Source organism: Chelonia mydas, chromosome 2 (genome assembly GCF_015237465.2).
Source record: "Chelonia mydas isolate rCheMyd1 chromosome 2, rCheMyd1.pri.v2, whole genome shotgun sequence".
NCBI classification, from domain to species: Eukaryota; Metazoa; Chordata; order Testudines; family Cheloniidae; genus Chelonia; species Chelonia mydas.
The window spans coordinates 128,304,116-128,328,709 of NC_057850.1; positions in this window are offsets into that span (position 1 = coordinate 128,304,116).

Genomic DNA, 24,594 nt, shown 5'->3' on the forward strand with positions numbered 1-24,594 from the left:
CTGTAAGCACTAGCTCATACAATTTCCCCCACAATATAGATGTAATTGAATTTGAAAATATTGCCTGGTAAGTCATCATGCCTGGCCATTGGTGTAGAAATTAGTGAATATTGCAGGAAAGTTATCCATGGACACTTTGTGGAACTAGATTACTCTTTTTTGCATCTGTGAGCTGGTGTGTTGCTCATGGCAGCCTGGTAGGAATGTCAGTCAGTTCCTGGTGCCCGGGGGGAGGCTGCAACCCCTCTCTAGTCTTATGTGTCTCAGAGCTTGTTAGGGGAAGCCAGGCCTTCCCACTCCACTGGGTACCTGCTCAGGGCCCTGAAGCTAGACAGGCAGAATCAGGAATCAACAACTCGGGTCATACCCTGAGCTCCTTCTAATTTCCCCTGGTTTCTATAGGCTCTTCAGACTGTAGTTCCACTCATCCCTTCTGAGACGTTGTCTGTGAGCAGCTTTTCAACAGCTTGCAGGCAGGAGTTCCCTTCTCCAGTCTGCTCATTCCTCTGGCAGCCAACCCACCACTCTGCTTCCAAGCTCTTTTTATTGTCCCAAACAGTTGCTTTGAGTCTGCCAGTCAGCACTGGCCAGCAGTTCCCCTTGGTTGTGGGGCAAGCATGGGGTATACACATGCCATGACAGCACTCCTTTAGGGCTTGTATTGCACTTTTTGTGAATGTTAATTCAAACAAACTTGTGTTTTTACAAATGTTTGCGGAAAACTAACTCTAGGCCCACAGCTAAAAATCTTGGTGTGACTGAGTAAAATTTGTGGGGGGGGGAAGTCAACATTCATTATGTTCAAATATGAAAGTAGATTTCCTGCTTTTTCCCATAAACTATTTTTCCAAAAAATAATCAATATTTTTCTTTTTAATTTGGGCAACAGATCGCCATGGTCTGCCACTAGCAGAAGTACCGGGTTGTGATGATAAAGTTATTCTGACAGTGTTGTTAGGATTCATAATTTGTGATCATGAGAGTTTGACACTCCAGATAACTCAGCTCAAACAATCAGGATTTACTGATGTCAGCACAACCATTACCAATCTGAAGAATAGTCCTGCCAGAGTTACATTTGTTCATCACATTCAGCCCCCTCTTATGTTCTGTGGTTTGGTATCTAACTCAGTTTCTACAACTATATTACAGTACTTGATTATTAGATTAAACCACCCTGTTCAACTGAAAAAATGGGTCATGCCCTTGATATATTTCCATTCCTTTTAAGGACATGTTTTACATAAGTTCAATATGCTTTTTTGTTCCTCTTGATAGAGCCGTGAGGGATATTGGGAGCTCAGACCCTATATGGCAACAGCACCCATGTTAGCAGAGTCCCCTGAGATCCATATGAACAATAAATGCATCATTTTTGCAGACCCTTTTTTCCGTTCTTTGTTCTTTCTCACTCACTGTGTGCTGATGACCAGTAACATTTGTAACAAAGAAAACAATGCTTAATTAATACAAAAGGGGGACACATTTGTTGAAGTATTCATCTTTCTCCTGGCCAAAATCATGACATGGACCTTTTTACAGGGATCTTACCTCAGAAATGTACATGACCATGTACACATGGTCTTTTGTCACAATGACTGATATGAATGCTGATACATGACAGACCACTGGAGATCAGAAAATACAATAAATAGATTTGGGAGTTATAAACAATATCACTGTAAAGTGCTTACCAACAGCACAATAAATGAGACAGAGAAGGGTATATCACTATACCAATTTGGAGGGGAACTATTGAATACCAAGACCCTAAACTAAACAAGTGCCTCAAAATGCAATGGGCAAAATTACTGACAAGGTTTTTTTAATAATTTATAAGCATGATTCTAGACTTTGAGCAAAAAATCCCCTGAAAACCTGTGTTTGGAAATAAAGAAATGCTGACATTAAAGGTCATGTCACCCCCCATAACTCTCCTACTCAAGTAAAAAAAAATAAAGGTTAATTAATAATTTAGGATGATTCACATATACTGAATTACGTTTATATATAAAGGTGAAGAATTATTGAATGGTAAAAATAAAGGCTTTGTTGGATTAATCTAATAGTTTATAATTATGGACAGTGAATGAGTTTGGACAGGGTAATACTTATACCAGGCTTTGACTTGTTCTTGCCTGGCATAAGTGTTGTCTTGTCAGTCTCATTTTCATCAATTTGCTTAGCTAATGCTCACAGCTGAAAGGACAAAGGTGATGTTTTGTTATTGTGTTTGAAGAGTGAGATAAGAGTAAGTTAATTAGAGTATTAAAGGGGTAGCTGTGTTAGTCTGGATCTGTAAAAGTGGCAAAGAGTCCATAAGGTGCAAGAGGACTCTTTGCCGCTTAATTACAGTAATAAAACATAATGCATAAAACATAATGCTAAAAGTCCCTATGTTTGGGGAAAAACAGGAGAAAGGTGACTTGAAGACACGATTAAATGAAAATAGTGTAAATAGCAAAAAAGTATGTGCATGTATATTGTAAGGGTTATATAAGCCACAATTGCTTAATGTTGATTGGAGGAAAGCTAATGAATAAGTAATGTGGAAAGCCATAAAAGCCAGTGAACGAAAGGACCCAAGTTAGAGAAATAGCAGACTGAAAACTGAAGGAATGAGACTGAAAGACCAGAACTGAAACTGATGACCATCATGAAGTGCAGGAGAGCTTTACAGTACCCAGGAAGTCAGTAACTTGGTCTCCTACTTGTTCCATCTTATTTGTTTATTGTCTATTTAAGTATATGTTCAGAATCTATAAGTGGCAATAATTTGATCTGAAAAAATTATAAATGTAAAAGTATTAAGGCTGAATTGGGTGAATTCATGATTCAGTTTCCCACCTTATATCAATCATAATTGCACAATGTAATTACTAATTAATTAGTAAATAGCACAGTTGCAGGTAAGAGTATGCATATACATGCAATCGTTTTGTTTGAAAGTAATAAGAGAAAAGTGTAAAACATTACAAAAGATTTTTTTCGAGCATTGATGTTTCAGGCAAAATCTGACTGAAGAGATCTGGAAAGAAAAAAGGTTTTGAATATCCTCTAACACCCTTAATCTAGCCAGCCTAGCCTTCTTGCTTAGCAGACTGTTCCCAACCTGTCCTTGAGAGAATCCCAGGGCCAGGAACAGATTTTCAACAGGAGTAAATGACAATTTACACCAGCAGATAATCTGCCCCCTAATAACTTGATCACATTGTCCCCCGCTTCACTACAGTTACACTGATCCAGTGAGGGATTGGCAATGACTAAAGTGACCAATCACATGTCAGAGGAATAATAACAAATAGCAAGTGTTTGTGGTGAGCAAAGTTTCCCAGTGATCCATAGGTTAAACATGTTCAATGAAGCATTTAATCAAATTATTCAAAAATGAGGACATGTACAAACATATGTCTATTCACAAATTTGCAAAGCAAAGTTCTACTGAATTGTTCACCTAAAACGCTTGCCCATCTCCTATTATGTGTAATAAATATGTACCTTTATACTTATGAATAAGCCAATTATTTTATGAAGATTGTAGTGCTTATCTAATGAGTTATAAGATATCTGCCCATGCTACATGATTTGTATATCACTGCAGTCACTTAATGATTTATAGCATGCCTGCTGTCTTGTGATTTTTTAATACACATTTTAGTTGTATATTTCTTGCAGTTAGATTGTAAACTGCAGAACAAAAGAATTCCATTAACAAAAAAACAGTGTGGATGTTTAAAGTGTATTTGAAACACTTAATTTTTGTTTGATTTTCAGAAGATCTCAGTATGACGGGTTCGATCACAGAAACTCCCTGGGGACTGTCACTAGATGTGCTGGGATACCACTGAGAACAAACTCCCCTTGCCAGAGAAGGCTTCCCTCCACTCCCATCTTTCTGAGCTAGACATTTCCATCAGCTGCAGCACAGACCAAGAGGTTGGGCCATGCCCCCCTGTAGTTGACAGAAACTAAGATTAATTTAGCCCAGGGGTTTCTCAGTTAACAGGGACTTTCCCAGCACCCAGTATTCAGTCTTTCTGGGAGCCTAACCACAAATAAATCTGTTTTACTCTGTATAAAGCTTATACAGGATAAACTCATAAATTGTCCACCCGCTATAACACTGATAGAGAGATATGCACAGCCATTTGCTCCCCCAGGTATTAGTCACTAACTCTGGATACGATAATAAGCAAAAGTGATCTTATTAAGTATAAAAAGTAGAATTTAAGTGGTGCCAAGTAATAACAGACAGAACAAAGTAAGTTACCAAGCAAAATAAAACAAAACATGCAAGTCTAAGCCTAATAAAGTAGGAATCTGAATACAGGTAAATCTCACTCTCAGAGATGTTCCAATAAGCTTCTTTCACAGACCAGACTCCTTCCTAGTCTGGGGCCAATCCATTTCAGACCAATGTTGTGGCTTATGGTCTGGGTCCAGCAATCACTCACACCCCCGTAGTTACAGTCCTTTTCCCTGTTTCTTTCAGGCATCTCTCTGGGGTGGAGAGGCCATCACTGAGCCAGCTGAAGACAAAATGCAGGGGCTTCCAGGGCCTTTTATATTCTCTTTCTTGTGGACAGAAACCCCTTTGTTCTTCTGTGAAAAATCAGAGCAACAAGATCGAGTTTGTAGCCACCGGGGCAGGTCACATGTCCATGAATGATTCAGCTTTTTGTAGGCTGACACCATTGTTTACATGTTAATTTGAACGTTCCCAGAGAAGTTCAGATGTGGTTTGGCGTCTCCCAAAGTCCATTGCCAGTTAAGTGTTTCTTGATTGGTTACTTACTCAGAATAGTCCTTTCTCAAGAAGCTGACCAAATGCTTCACTGATGCTACTTAGATACAAGTACATAGCCAATATTCATAACTTCAAATACAAAAATGATACACACATACAGACAGCATAATCATCACCAGCAAATTGCAACCTTTCCATAGGCACCTTACTTAACCTCCTTTGTACAAGATTTGGTGCAACAATAGGACCTTGGGTGCAACAGTGATTTATACAGTCACAGTTCATGTCAACAACGTCACACTCAGGATTACACTAAGGGCTAGATTCATAAAAGAGACTAAGGCTCAGCATTGCAACACCTAACATTAGGTGCCCTTCTACCCAGTGGAATCCACACCCCTGAGTTAGGTGCCCAGACTCCCTGTACAATGCATGGGGAGAGTTAGGTGCCTAAGTATGGGATCCACAAAAAGCTGAGCAAGGAACTGCTTAAGCTACCCAAGAGGAAATGAGGGGGAGAGGGGTGTGTCCTAAGTCCTGCCTCTCTCAAGGACTTAGGCACATAACTCTGGGTCAAAGGGAAGCCTCTATGTCCAATTGGAATTCACAAGTGTGAACCCTCTCTTGTAGTGAAGCACCTAAGCCAGGTCAGCCTTTCCTCACAAAAAAGGAAAACAAAAAAATGAACACACACCAACCAAACGAGGCATAGTAGAAGGTGGTCGCTTCATCCCTTATACCCAGCAATCCTTTTGGTAGGACACTTACTCATAAAGTAGTAGACCTGGTTTCGAGTGCCTGCTCCTCTCACATATAGTGGGGATTTGAACCTACATTGCCCACCTACTGGGAGAGTTTTCTAACCACTGGGCTACTGGGTAAAATGGAGATGTGAAGGGCTACCACCTATGTTTTATGCAGGGCCCGAGCCAGGAGGTGTGTTTGAAGGCAGCCTCTGAACACACTGACTGGAACAGGTTCTGCAAGCAAGATAGATGAGGGAATGCCAAATCTGAGGATCTTGCTCAGGCTTAGGTGCAAGCTAGGCACCAGTTGTGAGCACTTAGACAGCTGTGCATATGTACGGTGGCAGAATTTTAGGCACATAGGGGACTTTGCTAGCAGAAACGTAGGGACTTTAGGTGATTTCAGGGTTAAATGCAACTGAGGTAGGGGGAGGGTGGGGGAGGTTGTGAGGCTCTATATGTTAGAGGTCAGTACCTAGAATGGCAGCTGGGTATCTAAATCTCTTTGTGGATCTAGCTCTAACACTTCTCCCATTGAAGTCAATGGTAAAACAAATCAGAGCTTTTGAAAAACCCATCCTTTGTGTGTGTGTGTGTGTGTGTGTGTGTGTATATAATTCATTTTCAGTCTGTATATTTCAAATCCCTCCTGAATAAGTTCTTTTTGCCTGATAGATTCTTGGAGTTACAGTATATCATGAAAACAGTAATATTTTAAATTTCACACTGTTTATTCTTAAGGAATAAATTACCTTTGTTTATTAAGTGCTTTTTCATTTGGAGGATAAGGCACGTATTTATATGGGTGAAATGATCTGATGTTCCTACAACCAATAGAAATTAGCTGATCTTATTAAAATTCATGGATGTTTTGTTATTGCCACTTTATAGCCAAATGAAAACAAATACAATTATTAGCTCTTCTTAAATTATTATTTTGAAACTACTGTTATTGGAAATAAGCCTTTTGCTAAAAGGATCATGGGTTATATAATGTTTAGCATTACAGGTAACATGTGTTTCCTTTGTGTGTTTCTCTTGTAAAGCCATCATACACAGAACCAAATTGTTTTGCTTTTACATTTCTTTTTCCTGACTTTGTTTCACTGGTGTCCAAAACAGAATGATGTATCCTCTCACTGCATGAGCTATTGCCTTATGATCATTTTAGTCCTATTCCTGGAAGCATTTTAGCCACAACTATGAATTCAATATACAATTGAGGTGGGCAAAGAGACAAATTATTTTCTTCAAAAGCATTACAAAGTCTTACTGTTTTTCATTTCACTTGGATATTTGTTTTTTTGAATTTTCACCTACCCAAATTTCAAGTATAGCTGAATTTTTACTAAAACTGAGCTGTAAGGGACAGATCCTTAGCTGATGTAAAACGGCACAACTCCATTGACTTTAATAGGATTTCAATGAGATACTGTGCTGTGGATCTTAGAGATACAGGACAGAAGTTGCGGTCCAGGAAAAGGTGCTTTTGTGGCTTTAAACTAACTCTCCATCTTCCCACGCTTTGGCTGTACTGTGGGTAATAGAGGCCACTGGTGTAACTTAAATGGTCCTGCGGGCCTATCTATATTACAGCAGCCTCCCGGGGCTGTCATATGGACTGTGGTGCTTCCTGGAATCTCTAGAGAGATGCGGGCTGCAGCCCTACCCCAACACATCCCTTCTGTACCCCAGTCCAGCCTGTGGCATACCCCCTATGCCAGGGTTTCAAAAAAGTCATTGGGAGACAGCCTTATGGCTGTCTTCTACAGTGCCTGAACCAAGGCAATCCTTTCTAAGCTGCATGTAGAGCTGTTAGGCCCTTTTACATAAAAATAAAATGGGGATAAGGATTTTACCCTGGTACTATTACAGTTAGATAAAAAATGCTCCCAAAGGTGTGGGGAGAAGACAGAGAAAAAACTAATCACTTGATACTCTAGACATTTTCATGTCTCTAAAACTCACTATATGGCAGTGTAAGGCCAGGTCCTCCATCATTCTGCACAATTCCTGATCATTCGACAGGACAGGTCTGGAAAGAAGTGAGCCTCACTTATCCTGGGAAATCTTGCAGGTGCACCACAGGACTGGGTGTCAGGATATTGGATAACTATGGCAGTCAAACCTTTTGGTAGCTTTGTTCGATGGTGTTTTCCATTCAGGACAATGATTGCCCCAACAGTGCTGTGGTTCACTGACTAGCACTGCTGCCTGTTGCTCTGAATTGCATCTTTCTGTATGAAACTCTTAATTGAAAAGATCATCATTTATGTTCTACTTCATGGTGTAGAGAAGGTTGTGTTCTTTTTTAGTGTTATATGAAGAAATAAATAAAGATAACGATTAATGCTCTGTCCACACTAGAGCTCAAACATGGCATTAACTAGCAGGTTGATAACATGGTTTCAAAATAGACAGAAATAAAACATTACAAAGTACGGTTTTTACAAACCCATGTTCCAGTCCAGGTCTGTGATCAGTCTATACTAATAATACAGTTCTTGTGAAATATTTTTAAACATGGTTCCTGCTAATATCACTTGAGCTCTAATATAGAAAGGACCTAAAGTCCAATACCATATTCCTAAACATACTCCGAATATTTATATTAGTGTAAAGGGGTATAAGGTTATTGCCACATAAGGTAACTATTCCAAGAACAGTGTTTCCTAGTGGAGAGAACTAGAACTCAGAAAATCTGGATTCAGTTCCCAGCTCTGCCACTTGACTGCTGGGGAGTCTTAAGACCTAGATTCTCAAAGGTATTTGGATGTTGTGATGCTGAGCAACATAACGCCTAATCTTTTAGGTGCCTAGAAAATTACAGGAACAACACTGTGACCCACAAAGCCCGAGTTAGGCACTTAGGCTCCTATACGATGAATGGGAGGAGTTAGAAGCCTTGGACTGTGATTCACAAAAGCCACCACACTAGGCAGGCAGGCAGCCAGTGGGAGATGCCAACAAAAGAGGAGGGTGCTAACCCCAATCCTCTGAAGGAGATAGGCACTGAAGTCTAGGCTGCAGGAAGATGCCTATCTGTGCTAGAATTTTTTGGCTGTGAACCTTTTCTTCAAGTTAAGTGGGTTTTTTTTGTGAGAAGCTGGGGTGAGTGGGGATGGGAGATGGAGGAGGAGGAGGAAGAAGTCCTCCTCATTACTTTTAGCCCAGTGTTTAGGTTATTCATCTGTAGTGTGGGAGACTCCTGATTCAAGTCCCCTCTCCACCTGATGAAGAGAAAGGATCTGAAGAGTAATCTGCCACCTCTCAGGTGAGTGCCCTAACCATTGGGCTAGGACTCTGGGACATTCTGCCACCTCTCCTGTTGAAGCTGTTCCAGCTCAGATGGGAACACGGATTCTGGGTCCCCCAAATCACAAAGGAGTACTCAAACCACCTAGCTGTAGAGTTATTCTCACACTTGTGCGTACTCTTCTCCCCACCCCTAATGACTGGCCCTCCTTCTCCTCCCTCACTCTTTCTCTGGCACAATCACTGGACCTCCTTCTTCCCCCCACCCCACTGTTTTGTGTGGATTCTCTTGAGCGGCCCGATCCAATAAGTGTGCGCTGAATACACCTACTACATTGGGTCCAACTTGCAAGTCTAGGAAGGTGAAAGCCTATTTTCTGCAATTTGTTATTTGTTCTAGGGTTTAGGCAGGAGCTAGGCATCTGGATGCTAGATCGAGGTAGAGTCTGGGTGCCCAAAGGCAGAAACATAGGCGTCGAGGAAATTGTTTACTGCAAAAACATAAGCTCTAAGTAAGTGCTGATGGCTACAGCGTTCAATTGTGGTGGAGCCTAAAAATGGGACTCGGGCGCCTAAACTTAGATTTAGGCACCTAATCTAGAGTTTAGGTGCATAAGTACTTTTTTGAATCTGAGCCTTTGCCTCACTGTGCTTTGGTTTCCACTCCTGGAAAATGAGGACAATGATAGTGATCTCTCTTGCAAAGTATTTTGAGATCTACTGATAAAAAATGCTATCTAAGAACTAGGTATTATAAATTCTTCCTGTGGCCTTTTTGGGTCAGTGGTATTTTCCTTTTTGCTGTTATTTTAGTTTTGAGGGTTCCTTTTTAATGCAGATTAGAGCTGATTAAATAAATCAATTATGTGTGTGTTTGTAGAACCTGACAACACTCCTCTATGTTGAGTTTAGTGAGCTTTGAGAAAGACTTTAAGGAAAACATTTCATGTTCGCAACTTGACTGTGGTCTTTAATGTGGTTTATCTGAGGGAGGGGGGAATGCATATTTTAGAGGCTTTGGGTGGTGTGCTAAAAAAACACATTTTTCCTTTACTGATTTTACATTAGAGATGATTTTCCACTTTTCTATAATAGCTAACTAAGACAGTATGGATAACAGTCAGTATTGCTCATGTTCAACAGTCTCACAATGTGATAGGGAAAATCTTTCTATATACAGTATATGCTTTTATAGTCGGGGTTGTGGGTTATTGCTGTGGGAGCAAAAGTAAGTATTATATAATGTAAGGGCTGCCCATAACAATGCAAAAGTTTAAAGGCTAACTCATCCCATTCTTTGAAGAAACGTCCACCCTCCACCCCGAGAAACAAAAAATATCCTTGAACAATTATAGATGAATCACATGGAGTTTTTAATCTGTTATGTCATCAGGGGCAAAAATTTGCAGGGTTGCAAAGGGAGGGGATGGTGGAAAAAGGGACACTGCCTTTGACCAATGCAAATTCTTGGGATACTCTCACAATCCTGTTCTAAGACCTATGGATTTTAGGGAATCTATGTGGCACTTACCCCTCTATACCCTCACTCCACAGCGATAGTGCCTTCAGCTCCTCCTCACTCCAAAAGGAGAAAATACTATGAAGCAGGATTACTGATGCAACCAAAGGCATCAACGCCTATAGAATTTGTATTAGCTTCTTAAACTATAAGGCCAGAAGGGTCTAGTGTGATCATCTGACTACAGGATAGTCTGACCTCCTGTATAACACAGACCACAGAACTTCCCTACTATATAAGGCACTATGAAGGTTTGCCAAGGGAACAATTCTACCTCTTGTAGCTGCTCCTTGATGCCTCCCCTCCTTCTCTTAATCTGTAATACCCCATAATCTCCTGCAAGACTACAACCATGCATTTCTCATTTGAAGGGACTTCTGTGAGTCCCTCCAAGTGAACAGTGTTACTGGGTTTAAGCAGGCATTACATCCATTCTTTGCAAGCAGAAAAGGCTAGGATGAAGGCAAGCTTTTAAGGGCGGGGGGAAAAAAATCAGGAAGAATTGTATTAATCATGAAGGAACTCACTTAGAAGTGGGAGGGGGATTTTATTGGTCCTATGAAAATTTCATAGGGTGATGTGATGAGCCCTCCATGTATTTACGAGGCTGTTGATTTAACTGTTCTCTTCAACTAAGGAGAAAATCACCATGGCTGCAACTTTTGCAACTGCAGTCTTAGGCTGAGATTTTCCAAGCTTCCCAGAAAATTTGGGCATCCAAATCCCCAAGGTGAGTTGGAAATTATCAGCCTTAATTTTATAAAGGTCCATTGAGGCATGGTTAGTATAATACCAAAACAGGAATAGAAGATTTAAAGGGCAGAGAGTTGACTGTCTGTGAAAACTGCTTAGATGTTCAGCTTTTGTTTGTTTGTTTTTTAATCACTTAGGTTTACTTGCTTCTGATCTCATTTTTACTCTTTTGGCTTATTGGCCATTTATTTATGGAGCTGTGAGTCTTTTTTTTCTTTAAGAAAATATTTTTTGCAAACTTGTTCCTTAGTTTACATGGCTTAAGGCTAATTCAAAGGTATACCATGTTGAGGGGAAAGAATTGTGTATAGCATTTAGTGAAAACTGGAGTAGATCCAATTCCCCTATTCTCTTTTCCAGCACATTGCCTAATATTTGAGCAAGGTCAGCTTCCTCAGGTAATTACATTAGTGTTTCACTCTGGGAGAAGTCAATCAGATTTTCCTCTTCACCAACTGTTGACTTTCTGACTGGGGCCTGATCTAAAAATTACATGTTCCTGCTCAAAGACTTCAGGAAGCAATGTTTTTATTTAGTTTGTTTAATTGCTTGAGAAAGACAAGATGCAGCTTCCATAAAGGAATCACATGTAGGGATTTCATAAAACAATGCCCATAATATCCCTCTCTCTATTTATTTACTTACAGCATTCAGCTGGGCTGGAAAGCTGTTTGCCCATAAGCAGTTGTAAAGTGCAACTGGAAGAAGTGGAACAAGTTAAAGCCTGAGGAAGGTCAAAGACTGGAATAATCTAAATAATCTAAAAATAATAGGGGGGGAAAGCCCCTGACATAACTTAGTTTACTAAAAGGGAAAGGTATCCAGATACTGAGGATGGAGAACCAACAGCTTGGACTCTGCGATGGACAGAGATGATGGCAACTTCTCTATTTAGCTAAAGCATCAATGTACCATATCCAGTTTTTGTCCAAGAAAATAATAGTAATTTGGAGTCATACTGAGTTGCAGGACAAGAGAAGTTAGAGACTGAGTCTGAGGCTAGCTATTGGCATACATTATCTGCTATTGTCTGTGAAAAGATTAAACAAAGAAACATTTTCTTAATCTACCTGAATGAAGAAAGGGGGGAATGTATAGGTGATGCAAAGGAATTTAGATATTTTTTTTTTAAAAAAGGTTTAGGGCATTGTATGAAAATCCAAGTCAAAATGTGTTAGCCAATGTAAAGGGTCAGAGACCAGCAATAATGAGCTGTAATGCTGATTTCTAGTTCCTCTGCAGTGAGGGCATGTGTGTAGTCTACCATGGCTATCTCTCTCTATCTATTTACAGCATACAAGATGTAATAACCCCTTTCTGTAAAAAAAATTGTTCTTCTGCTCACATTGCACTCACATATATTGGAATTGGAAAAGGTTCAGAAAAAGGCAACAAAAATGATTGGGGTATGGAACAGCTTCCATTAGAGGAGAAATTAATAAGACTGGGATTTTTTGGTTTGGAAAAGAGACGACTAAGGGAGGATATGATTGAGGTCTATAAAATCATGATTGGTGTGGAGAAACTAAATTAGGAAGTAATTATTTACTCCTTCTCATAACACAAGAACTAGGTGTCACCAAATGAAATTAATAGGCAGCAGATTGAAAACAAACAAAAGGAAATATTTCTTTGCACAGTCAACCAGTGGAACTCTTTGCAAGAGTATTTTGTGAAGGCTAAGACTATAACAGCGTTCAAAAAAAACTAGATAAATTTATGGAGGATAGGTCCATCAATGGCTATTAGCCAGGATGGGCAGGGATGGTGTCCCTAGCCTCTGTTTGCCAGAAGCTGGGAAGGAGGAACAGGGAATGGATCACTTGATAATTACCTGTTCTGTTCATTTCCTCTGGGGCACCTGACATTGGCCACTGTTGGAAGACAGGATACTGGACTAGATGGACCTTTGGCCTGACCCAGTATGGCCCTTCTTATGTTCACTGTGCTGGCTCCTGTGTTCTTAGCACTGTGTGCTACTGAAAGTTTCAAATCATCTCTTAGCAGGAAATTGGAATCAACTCAGAGATCTCAATAAGGGTGCAGCTAATGTTTCATAGTTACAATATTTATTTTTTAGATTTTGTAAAGTTATTTTATGCAGCTGTACATCAGGCTATGGTCTTATCGGATCTCTTATGCTAAACAGGAGAGAAGCCCAGTCAGTACCTGGATGGGAGACCTCCAAGGGAAACTCAGTACATAGCCAATGGTGGTGACAGTGATTCAGAAACCAACACTTTTCCACCTAACATGCCAATCTTTTAATCATTTATGCACTGTTTTACATTAAGCAGGAGAGTATCAATATTTTAGATACAGGAACTAGTCACCTGACCTAGATTAACTCACATGATCTAGGGTATAAGTATTTGTAGGGTCAGGACATAAGTATAAAAATAAATGTCCTACCATAGCTGTTATGTGGCACTGGGCTGCTGGAGAGGCTCCATATATAGGATGTAACATAATTCCAAGTTCCTGAGCACATTTGGTCATCAAATATCCATGATACATTTTGCAAATATCATTAGTTTTGTTGGAGTAACTGCACCCAGACTGCCCAACACAAATAAAATATTATGATTAAACAAGAGTTATAACCACTTGTAAAATATAATAACATGGCACAATTTAGTAATAACTTTGCATATCCCCAAATATTGGGCAGCTTAATTTTAAAGCTACTGTCCTAATAATTATCTGCCCTAAGACTGTAGTGAAGTACAGTAGTTGTGTACATTTATAGCAAATGGTACACCTAACTCAAAAATATTACAACTGTTTAAGTGTTAATGATTTAACATCTTTGGGTTTGATTCTCTTCTCCCACCAACATAAATCAAGGGCACCAATATTGAAATATGGAGTAACTCCAGTGTAAAGCTGTGGTAAGCAAGAAGAGACTGAAGCCTACTGAAAAACTTGTTTTATTAAATTATACTTCTTATAACCAGATATTTTGTAATGGTCATATTTATTATTTGTTAATTCCTGAGATATACTGGGGTATACTCAGAGAACCTATTGACTTCAGTGAAAGTTGCAGTACTTCTCACTTTTCAGGATTTGGCCCTCACATTTAAAATAAACAAAACCCAAGTGTGTATACTATAAAGTAGCTCTGTGTGAATAATGGATTTTTCAGTTAGCTGGAAATGAAAAAAAAATAGTTTTGGGTCAAACTAAATATTTTATTTGACCTGAAATAAAATGTTTTGGTTAGATTTTGAGCATTTTAAAGTAATTCAAATAAATTTCATTATTAAAAGTGTTAACTTTTGTTTAGAACAGAAAACTCAAAACATTTTATTTTGAAAATGTCAAAGATGACTTTTTTGCCCCCCCCCCCCAAAAAAAAAAAAACACTTGGTCAAATTCATGTCAGTTTTTCAAAGTGATCTGGTGTTGCCAAATCTGCATTTTTCACCATAAACAAAAACAAACAAACAAACAAACACCTTTGTATGAAAAATTTGGCCTATAATAATCATATCAGTAAAAATATAGTACAGAATCTGAAGCTGCTAATGAATGGAAACATACTTCTTAGCTTTAATTGTTTGTAAGTACAATGTAAAATTAAATACATTAACTAGACCTAATAACAAAGGAATTTATGTATGGTCAGGTTACAGTATAACCTGGATTAGATCAGGTTACTCTTTTTCAAAGTGTATTATAGCTGTAGTGAGGGGGCATGGTCTCCCTCCCTGACAGATGAGGAGAGAACCGCGACCACCCCCTGGTGGGCAGAATCAGGATACCTGCAGCCATCTCTCCTGAAGCTGACGGGCGGGGCAGGAACTGGAACTATAAAAGGCTGGCCCTCTAACTCAGTCGAGGCAGAGTTGCCAAAGGAACAGGGCATCTCCCCCCACCCTGTGGCTGGAGCCTGGACCTGACGGAGGCTGCTACGGTACCAGAGACCTAGAGGGACTGCTCCCTTACCTAATTGCTGCCCAGCCCTGATTGAGGGCCCTGAGCAGATGGACTTACTACTGCGTGGCCTGTCTGCAAGCTAGAGCCTTTAACTGAGTATGGCCCCATCCTGATTGAAGACTCCAGGCTATAGCCTTGCCACCACCCAGCCCAATTGCAGGCCAGACCCATTAAATGTGTGCTTCCCCACTCTGGCTGAGTGTCGGGGCTACCAGAGCCAGCTGATTAACTATTAACTGTTGGATAATTCCCCTTGAATGGAGTCACTCTAGGAGCATCCCAGAGAGGGGGCGTGATCTCCCTACCTGACAGGTGGGGAGAGTCCCGCAAAGGCCTTACATAACATAAAACCACTTCCGGTAGGATTTACTTGTTCCTGATCTCTCTCTTCACCCCTCTCTCTCCCTCAAAGAGCTCTACTTACAAATTGATAAAGAATTATTTTTTAACAGAGTTGTACCAATGAGTAGCTTTTTGTTTTGTGTTTTAAATTGCCTTTTCCAGTGTGCCAGCATGAACTAATAAGACTGGAACAATCTGTCATGTTCACAAAGGCATACAGAATGTGTCAGCCAGAAAGTTAGAAAAAATGGTTTATGGCAGATGACTACATAAACTATGGCAGATGACTACATATAGTTTCTGGGGAAAACCGGAAAAAGAACAATAGCAGCAAAAAGGGCATGGTACCATTCATGAAAACACCATATGCCTCACTATTGTCCAGGCGAAGGTTTGACTGAGGATTACTTTGATTTTTGCACAGTCATTGTGCTTGGCTGATTTAAAAATAATTGTTTATGTAGTCCTATGTATTTGTCAGCCTACAACTCCTAATCTGATACAAATTACTATGAGTTATAAATGGGCAATGGTGGAAAAATACAATGGGCATCATTCCCCTCTCACATACATGATTCTCCTCTCATATTTGAGTAAGTAATAACTCCACAGAAGTCAGAAAGAGTTATTCTGGTGTAAAAGCCTGTGTAAGAGAGATTAAAGTGATTGGGCCTAATTCTGATTAAAACTGGAACTGAAAAGGTGGCTGACCCTTCAGGGAAAGAATCGACTGCCACTGATGAAAGATCCCTTCAATTTTCAAACAAACAAACTTTATTCTAACTGAGGTGTATACAAATAAATAGTTAAATTGTCAAGATGTAAATACAAAGGCTATCTCTCTGCCATTATAGTAATAAGCAAATTGATACCTAGCCACTCAAATTAACCATGGGGTAATATTAGGATTTATTTTTATTTCCCCCCTAAACACAACTCCACATCAAAAAGTTCCCATTATTACCTCTGGGAGCCCTTAACATACGTTTAAAACCACTATAGTAAGGGAGCTTCAGTATAAATCATTCCAACAGCAGCCAGTCTACCCTACTGCATCTCACAGACATTGCTTATAACTAGACCAATTAAACCACCTCATCACAAGAATCCCTCCAGCAACTGCTTCATCCCTCTACCAATGCACAGTAAGATATATTAATAATTGTTAATTTCATTATTCTATTTGCTGATGGCCTCCAGAGCAAAAGTATTCTAAGATTGCAAGCTAACCAGAGATGGCCCCTTTCACAGAATGGGGAATAACTGTGTCCTGGGAGAGAAAGTGACAGGCACAAATCTAGAAATGAGAATAACTTATTTCTTCATCTCTCTTTTGTCACTTAAAGAGCTCTGAAATCCTGAAAGAGGCTGGGAAGGCTTAGACCTAGGTGGACAGAATGTAGCCCACATCCACACCCTACACACTATCGTAGTAAACTTTGTACACAATATGCCTTAGGAGATATCACTTTAAAACCCCCTCAATTTACTGATCAATAATATCATGCCAAAATGCATGTAGCAGTGTTATAGGTGAAGTTATAAACATAAATTGAGATCACGACTAAAAGTACATTTTCCAGATAAATCTGAGGAGTGGCCAGCCTAGTTCCTCAGAGACAAAGGGCAAGCTGATGCCTCAGCCAAGTGTAAACAAGGCTGATGGGCTATTCTTTTCTAAGTGGCCGTTCTTTGGCAGGAAGCGGGGCAAGGGCAAAAAAATCTAAATCTTAGCAAAGAAATAGCATGGCACTCCCTTCCACACATACTGCTTGTCACCTTGCTGCCAGCTGGAAATGCTTCTCAAAGTGGGGACAGGACTATAAAAAGAAGGGGCAGATACCTCAAGGCATCACTCCTCTCTCTATCTCTGCCCATTAATTCACTGCATGAGAAGAGGCAAAGGAAGCAGCCATTAAACAGAAGAAAGGATCCTGGCCTAAAAAGTTTGGCCAATAAAACTGTTGAAAGCAAGTGATGAGAAAAACTTTGCTTTGAATTTAACATAGTTTGTTAAGTTAGGCACCAGTAGCGTTTTATCTTTATTTTTCTTCTAACCATTTCTGACTTTTATGCCTCATTACCCGTACTCACTTCAAACCTCTCTCTTTGTAGTTAATACACTTGTTTTATCTAATCCAGTGTGTTTGAATTGAAATGTTTGGGAAACACCATTTGGGGTAACGTGTGCATATCATTTCTGTTAATAAAATGACAGACTTTATAAGAATTTGTATTGTCCAGGAGAGGGATGGGCAGTACAAGATATACATTTCTGGGAGAAAAATCTAGGACTGAGGGTGTGTTGGCATCAACCTGCAATATAGCCATGGTGTGGCTGGCTGGTTACAGCACACATATGGACATAGCTGGGAGTGACTTAAATGCTGGAGGCTGTTTGTGAGCAGTCATGACTGGAGGCTACAGCAGTAAATCGGTGTAAAGTGCACCCCAGGTTAGAGGGCAGGGATGACACAGCTACTCAGTCTGGATTGTACCCTGGGTATGTCACCCTAGGTTGGGATTTTCATAACATGTATTCAGAGTTAATTTGATCTTTATTTCTTCTTTCATCTTTCTAATTTTGTTTTGTGAATGGCAAGGGGCCAATGAGACAGTGACAGATATCTGGAATTTTAGGTGGCGGAATGAAAAGCAGGTCGAGGCTTCCCGTCCTCCCCATGGAGCATTTTATTACCAACGCTGGTCACTCCTGAACCTGACAGGAACTGTGCAAATGGGTAAGGGTAGCTCAAGTGCTGTGGCCTCTATCCCTTCCAAATCCCAGACTTGTAAACTAGCTGTAAGGGTTTCATACTGAGAAGAATGAATGAAGACTGAGCAGAATCTTAGTCACACTTGAGTATTCTGTCAAAGTCCAGGATGATGGGTCTCATGATGCTGTTGGAATCCTGACCGTTGTCATCCCAGAGAGCACAGATGAGATACAAGCTTGAGGGTCAAAGGTGCCAATTTTTTAATATTTGCCCCTACCAAACACATACACTGACCCCTTGATTTGGTTGTGCAGATATTTTTATATAATGACCATTCATGTGCATATACTTCAACAATTCTGTTCCTAATCTTGTTCCTATTAAATGCAATTCAGCCTCTGCCAACCCCTTCAATGGGAACAGAATTGATCCCTTTATTTTCCATATTGGTAATGCATTTTTGATGTCTCAGTTATGGACAAACTTTAGATCACATTATTCCTGCTTGGGTAATGGGAAATCCCAGCCCAGAAAAGGCAGGATGACGCTAAATGGAGCTTCTTCCAATTCAGACTAAGTTTTTTTTTGTTTTTTTTTGTTTTTTTTGTCTAAGAGTGAAGAAAGGATTCAGTCTCTGGTCTCCAGTTGGAGTTTACTGCATTTGCTTATCCCAAAAATGAAATTAAAAAAAAAAGTATCATCACCAACCTGGAAATTAACATTCTACAACATAAAATATACTGTTACTAGTTTTTCCTATAATTATTCTAAATCTTTGTATTTCACATGGCAGTGCAAGCTTACGGGCTAGTTTGGGTTTTATTATATTCCTCTTTTAGAAAAAAGAACAAGGAGTACTTGTGGCACCTTAGAGACTAACAAATTTATTTGAGCATAAGCTTTTGTGAGCTTATGTTTATGATTATACAAAAGCTTATGCTCAAATAAATGTGTTAGTCTCTAAGGTACCACAAGTCCTCCTGTTCTTTTTGCGAATACAGACTAACATGGCTGCTACTCTGATTCCTCTTTTAGACTGTCAAAAACCAGACAGCCTGATTAGAGTAAAATATCTGAGGAGGAAGAATTTGAAAAGGAAGAATCTGCTCAATTATTTCTGTCAGTTAAATGCTGAATGACGTTAAATCCGCTTTGATTTTAACATTTCACTATTTACTGGATGGAAATCAGCAATTACCTCTTGAAATACACTGTCATATAATAATAATGATGCACACATTCTAATATAGAAGAAAAGAGATGACAAAGCAGGGATCTAAACTCGGTTTTCAGGGGTGAAGTATTTGGATTTACATTGAATTTTTTTTTCCATGAAGGTGTAATTCACAAAGGGCATGATCCTGGAAACACTGATGAGTAGCCCATTCAAAGTCAAGTAGTCCCATTGCTGTCACTCAAACTAAATACATTACTAAGGAATGGCAGAATCAGGCACTGTGTTCCAATAAGCCGGTACAACCTCTTATAATTTTCAATATACATCCAGACACAGAGGCAAAAAAAAGAAAAAAGATTGACTATGTCTGCTTAAATTCCATATTACTCTAATTCATTACATTTCTAATCACTCAGATGACATTTCATTTGTAATTATATGAATTTTAAATATTGCCAGATAAAAGGAAGTATACAACTTGGGCCTAATCATTCTCTCAGTTACAACAACCTGGAGTTATGCCATTGAACTTTGAGTGCTCCATATTTACACTGATGCGAGAGCAGAATTTGGCTGCAGCATATAACTTTGTACATAATAATTAGAGGTGGGTGAATGGATCTTATGTGAGCATTTGAATAAAAACTTGAATTTGCTTCAGCTGTGTTCACATCTCATTAGTCTATATAAATTTACTGGTAGAAATGTTTGTGTAAATGCTGGATTTTAAATATGTAAATGAGAAGTTCTCCTTTTAGAGAGGGCCAACACAAGTTCTGAGCCCCATTAAGTCTTACTTATCCCCTCAAAACAGCAGATGGGACTTGAGTGATGTACAAGCCTCATACTGGCTTTTTCTGAAGGGGTGACTTTTACCCATGAGAATATTTGCGGGAGCATATTAATTCATATGCTACTCCTGAGGATATTCTGTGCCAAAAAAATAAAAATTCTGCATACAATATTTTAAAATGCTGCAAAATTCTGCAAGTTTCATTTGTCAATAAATAAATTCAGAGGCTCCAGCATGGCAGTGGGGAGCACAGGCCACTGGCTGCATGAAGGTGGGAGATCACCCTGCAGCCCCTCCATCCCCCACCCCTGGGACACAGGCTCAATGATCAGGCTGCACCCAACCCTGACACACCACAAGGCCTGGACCTGCCCCAGAAACACCCTGGGGCCCTGCCCTTCTGTGCCAGGTGCACCAGGTGTGGGGCAGGTAGACTCAACCAGGCAGGATTCAAGTGTGGAGGGGCTCAGTGTGGGGTGAGAGGATTCTGTGTGGGAAAATCTGGGTTCAGACAGCTCAGTGGGGGGGTCTAGGTGTGGGGGGGATCTGGATGCACAGAGGCTCGTGGGGGGGGTGTGTCCAGGTGTAGGGGCAATGAGACTCTGTAGAGGCTTCCAGATGAAAGTGGTTGGGGCTCAGAGGAGGGGTCTGGGTGTGGGGGTCTCAGCAGGGGGGTCTGGGTGCTGGGGGAGTGGGGCTTGGTGGCGTGGGGGTCTGGGTGCAGCTAATTGGGGGTCAATGGCATGAGGGTCTGGACGTGGGGGCTCAGGGTGGTGCAGGGGGTGGGGCTCATCAGGGTAGGGGTTTGAGTGCAGGGAGCTCCTTAGGGGGTTGATCAGGGTGCAAGGTGGGGGTCCGGAGGCAGGGGATCTGGGTGCACGGGTCTCCAGAAGCAGGCGTTGAGGTTTAGTGGGGTGGGGTTCGGATATGGAGGGCGAGGAGGGTTCTGGGTGTATGTGGTGAAGGATGGTGGGGGTGTCTGAATATGGAAGGACTGGATGCAGGGGGTTGGGCAGAAGGGGAGGAGGTCCCCGTACATTGACCCCTCCGTCCGCAGCTGAGGAACGATGGGGGCAGGAAGCAGAGGAGGATGCTGCGCTGGGGGAGGTTTCTGGGGGTGGGTCTGACACAGCCCCAGCCACTCCTTCCAGGGGAAGAGGAAGTCTTCTCGCCTCCAGCCTAGCTGAGACTAGCAGCAGATCCTGGCTCAGGCTAGGAGCCACTGGTTGGGGTGTCCCCAGCCCTGAGGTGATTTACCTCTCTGCCAGCTGCTCTGGGTGCCTGAAACAATGTACCTGAGCAGCTAGGGAGTGGTGCGTGACTGCTCTTGCAGCTTCCCTTTGCTTCCCTGTCAGAAAGTGGGGAAGCAAAGAAATATGCAGGGGACAGTGGCAAAGAATTGCCCCAGGAGTAATATGCATGAATGTTTGTAACTGGAAACCTGATTTTAAAGAGTTATGATCAACCATTCAGAGAACAGGTGAAAAATTAATACCTAAATACCTTAGATCCACTAAGGTATTTAGGGGCCCAACTCCCTTTGAAATAAATGTGAATGGGTGCCTAAGTACCTTTAAGTACTGCTTAAGGGCCTATGTGTCTATCAACATGACAAGGATAGAGATATAGGATTAGAGCACTGGGGATTAATGACTAGTTTTGCAATAGTTTTTACTGAACTGGTTATCCATATCATAAGGAACCCAAGCATATCCAGATAAGTGGCCACACTATGTGTTTTCTTTCTCACTATGCCAGTTGATCATCCTATCTTTCAGTAAGCCTAGCTTTCAGTAGTAATAATTTACACTTTTACAATATTTTCTATCCAAATGACTTAAAGCATTTTAAATATGAATGTATTTCTGCATCATGCCTATGAAGTGTGCATAACATCCCTCTTACAGATGGGGAAAATGTAGGAAAGATATCAATTATATAGAACATTCCTGGTTAAACCAGGAAAAGAAGTCAGATGTTCAAATTTTAGACCTGTGCTTTGACCAAGCACACATTAGTCACCTGTTTAATCTTTAAAGCTTGTGAGAAACATTTTGAAATCTACTGAATAAAAGCACTATAAAAAATAAACATAAGAGGGTTAGTTTGCAGTTAGCTGACATATTAGTGCACAATATACAAGCCATACTAATAGTGTTCACATGGGACGGCTGTGTGCTTTGTAAACTCACAGCACTGTGTACACAGGGCAGGGGCTTGCTGTGTTCTAAGCATGTGTCATTCTTGGAGTGTATCCCATGATTCTTTGCTTCACTCCTGAGTAGTGTGAATTCTGCATTTTTTTCTCATGGTGCATTATGGGATGTATAGTAGAGTTAGGCAGAAGCTAGTGAAATTCTGGGACTTGGGATCATTCTCTCCCCCACCCCATCCCATTATTCTGCTCTCTGTCACATGCTTTGGGCGGGCTAGTGCCAATTTCAAATTGCTAGTGGCTAGCTTGGACCCAAAAGTTTTCTGTGCCACTATGCTGGCAACTGCAAATACGCAGAGTGTTTGGGCTACAATTCAGCTCTCGAAGCTGGATGGCTTTAGTTTTGTACTTCACCCACCACTACACTGAGCAGATGATGTGGCTGCAGCAGCAGCTTCAGCAGTGCTGGAAAAAGGTGGACGAGGACAAAAAGGAAGACACAGAGAAACTGCTGCTAAAGGAGCTGTTCCACACAATGCAGGGCTGTATCTGGGCTTGAAAAGCCAGCATAGACTAATAGGAAAGGATCGTTCTGCAGACCTGGGATGATCAAGGGTGGTGAGAGAATTTCAAGATGGCAAACACAACCTCTTTTGAGATGTGCTAAAAAAATAAAAATAAAAAATCCAGCACTGCAGTGTACCAACAAGTGGTGCCTCCTGCCTGTGGAGAGGAAGCTAGTTACCCCTGAATGCTACCAGTTCACAGTCAACTAATTCATATGGGGAGATCAGCTGGGCCAGTATCATGCAGGCATATGATGACATACATAGAGTACTGTTGCTTCAGGTTATAAAGCTTGGTAATGCTCAGGAGATGGATAGCTTTGCGGACATGGGGTTTCCAAACTATACATGTACCTATCATTTGCCACCCCGTCACCCTACTAGGAATCATTTGATCAACAGAAAGATTTCTCCATGGGGCTCCCACAGCCGGTTGACCACTGTGGCAGGTTTGCAAATGTAAAAGCAGAGTGGTCTGGAATGGCCCATGATGCTAGGATTTTTCAGAACTCAGCTCTATTAACAGTTATTCATAAAGGACAGTTTTCCCCCAGGATCACTAGGTATACTATTTATCCTTGGAGATCCAGCATATCTTCTGCTTCCCTTGATAATTGAATCCACTTGGATAGAAGGAGGAACTATGTAACTACCACCTCAGTAGCTGCAGAATGGCAGTGGCATGTTCATTGGGCCATTTGAAAGGAAGGCTGTGCCTACTGTGAAATGGTTTGGAAGCTGACGAGAAAACACTTGTCTTCTGGGAGCATTGTTGTGGGAGTACAGTTGGGAACATGTGCTAGTCTTTGCAGTACCTTGTATTGTCCAGGGGCTGTACAGCACGGCTTGGTCCTTGGACACTGGATTGTTTGTGTGCCCACTAGCAGCATACACTGCATCAGAGCACTATTACCTCCAGGAGTTCCATCTACAGGTCCCAATATTTTTCTACAACGTTTCTGGCCAGCTCCCCCTATTTTTACCCCTCCAACTTCAAATACAACATCCACCTCTGAGTTGTTCTCATTATGGGGCTTGGGGAAGGAGAGTCATTTCATTCAGAGTCTTCTGTTCCATACCCCTCAGGTTAGCCAGCTGTTGATAATGGCCATGTCCTTGAGGGTCTGGCCACTGTGAGTACCATGGGTGGGAAGAACAAAACAACCCAAGCAATTATTTTTCATATTCCAAAGAGCCTCTTGCTAATTTCCTGCACTGTGATTATTCCCAGAATTCTGGGAGCAGGGGAGAGGGGAAATGTCAGAGACAGTAAGTGGTGTGTGCATGAGGGGGACTAGACTGGGATTTTTGGTTGTGGAGAATATGCAGTTCGGGTTTGCTGTTGTGGCTTGGAGACTTGGGAATTATGTTTCCAGGTCAGCCTTGTGGTTTTCCCATGCCTAGAAAGTATCCATATAGGGTCAGAGGTGGAGCGTCTGGGAGCAAGTTCGATAGTAATCCCTTTACATCCCCTTGTGCGTGTCTTGACTCTGGCTGACTAGGAGGCAGAAAATGGCCTTATTCAAAAAGGGAAAGGGCAGACCAGTAAGATGGTTCCACCAGAAGTGCTGCAGGAGTGGAAAGGAACTGCACGTGGTATGTGTGGGGAAGTGACCATGAGGTTGTTCTCCATAATGTCTGGATGAAAAATAAGCAATTTCTCAGTCTGAGATTCTGCTTTATTTGCCCCTGCAGACATACTGAAAATGGAGAGAATACACAGAATTCTGCACTGATTGTTTTAAGCCTTAACTAGTCTGTGATACTCTGTATCTCAGGGCAACATCCTGCACCCCCATGTTCATCCTTATAATATGATTATGTGGTATCCAATGCAAAGTTTGGCATGTCGGGTGTCTTCGGAAGGCTCATGATGTGCTGA